Consider the following 2,500-nt stretch of genomic DNA (forward strand, 5'->3'; position numbering starts at 1 on the left):
AACAGTTGTTTTTCTTATGTATAATGATCTATTTTCATACACAGAGACCATATCACAGGAAAATCGCAAAACCACATCCTTTAGGAAATGTGCCTGAGTCAATCGCTTTTCTGTAGTAAGCTTCGTTTTACCAAATCCAATTTAACCGATAACAATTGAAATACTAGTATTGAACTAAAATAATAGCATGTACAAATAAGAAAAAAAAACGTAAACAGTAGAAAACGCAAGTAATATATGTATATTTTTTTTCTTACTTTCTTTATTTTTTTTCTTTTTCTTTCTTTTTTTCTTTCTTTCTTTTTCTTTCTTACTTTCTTTCTTTTTCTTTCTTTCTTTCTTTCTTTCTTTTTTTACTTGCGTTGTCTACTAATATAGCTTTATGTATGTGTGTGTGTGTGTGTGTGTGTGTGTGAGTGTGTGTGTGTGTGTGTGTGTGTGTGTGTGTGTGTGTGTGTGTGTGTGTGTACGTGTGCGTGTATAGCCGAGAGTTAAATATCTAAGATATGACAAAAAATACAACCTGAAGAAAATGTAATCAAATAAAGAACTAATAAACGAAATAAAAAAGAGAGCACAGAGAGTGAACGAATTAGACGGTGAGTAAACAGCCACAAGTTAGGTGCGTACGTCCTCTACGACACAACAGGAGGAAAAACTGATCAAAAAGTATTTATGTTACACTGAACCACACATATAACGGTAAATGATACATCTAATGTTATTCTTTTTTTATTAAATGATTTAGAATGTTGATCCAAAAGTAAGAAATTAAATAAGAAGCTTAAATTTCACGATCTGGAAAGGAAACGTTCTGTACATTAACTTTAGTCTGAATGAAAGTGGGTCATTTGCATAGAAATAAAAAGACATATAACATAGATTCGAAACATTTAATGAAAGAAACACTTGATTCTTAATTTAAGCTGAATAACATATATGATTATTCAAGTGCTGCGCAATCGCTTTCTTCTTCTTTTTCTTCCTCTTTTTCTTCTTCTCCTTTTCATCAGAATAATTTTCGGTGATACTTGCTCGTATTTTTATACCCACTCCGTGCCTCATTCGGAATTTACTTGTTTTAAAAGCTGTAATGGTAATCAACCTTACTTTCCTCTCTTAAATCAAGCAACGTCAATTGGTGAGGATAGGAGGATAGGAGGAATGAGGACAAGGGGATGAAGTAGGAAACTTGGTGCGTGTCCATCCTATCTGTCTGTCTCTGTCCGCCTGTGTCTACATGTCTGTTAAATGTCTATCTGTTGATTTGTCTGAGTGTCATTTCTTTTGTCTGTTGTTCTGTCTAAATGATATTTGGTTCTTAGTCTATCTATCTATCTTTCAATTTGCCTGGTTATCTATGTATCTACATGTCCATCTAAAAATATGGTCGTTGGTCTAACTTTTCTGTCTCTGTTACTTCTCTATCTCTTTATAGATATATATATACAAATTTATCTGTTTGCACGTATGTAAATCTGTATTTATGTATATATGTATATGTGTATACATGTATGTATGAATGTAAGATTATACTTCTTAAGAAATGACATCTTAGAAACCACAGCGTATTCTCCGAATTCTACAGGGAAAGCTGAAGTGTGAGCTCTTTATGTTTGTAGTCAGTAAAATACCAATTTATCTATCTATGTATACATATATATATTTATCTATCTGTCTAAAATATCTACCTAGATATCTAAATATTTTTCTATCTATTTTTTTTTAATTATCTATTTATATATATATATATATATATATATATATATATAATTCTATTATGTGTGCTGTGTGAGTATGTGTGTGTCCATCTATCTATCTATATATCTATTTATGACTATTGAGTCGCGCAAGCCGTGAACTGGGCTGCTGATATTTCCATTGATTCTTGAAGAGCAGCTTGCCAATCAAGGACACAGGAAATGCAACCTGTCTCCATTGCCTGGGTTGGTCTGGGTAGCAAGGGAAGGGACGGCGACGGGACTTGAAAAGGAAGCTGCCGACTATTTATTTTTCTCGCTGTCCAGTAATATGTTGTATCTCGCTGTTAGGCCGAGATCTACATTTTTATATTGTATGTATGTATATGTGTGTGTGTGTGTGTGTGTGTGTGTGTGTGTGTGTGTGTGTGTGTGTGTGTGTGTGTTTCTGCGTGTGCATGCGCGCGTGCGAATTCAGTTTACAGCGTAGGGGGGATCTCATTGACATCAGACCGTAGGTGATAATTATAACTGATCAAATACACCTTAAATGGCGAGCAAAAGGAGTGTTCTTCTCACCCATACACATGCACACATACACACACACACACACACATACACACGCACACAAACATATACACAGATACACACACACACACATACACAGGCAGACAAATGTATACACAGATATACACACACAAATACACACACATATATACACACACAAGCACACACGCGTACAAACACAAACAAAACATACACAATCATACACACACACACCCCTCCTCACCCCCCATATA

This window comes from Penaeus chinensis, chromosome 13, assembly GCF_019202785.1.
Source record: "Penaeus chinensis breed Huanghai No. 1 chromosome 13, ASM1920278v2, whole genome shotgun sequence".
NCBI lineage: Eukaryota > Metazoa > Arthropoda > Malacostraca > Decapoda > Penaeidae > Penaeus > Penaeus chinensis.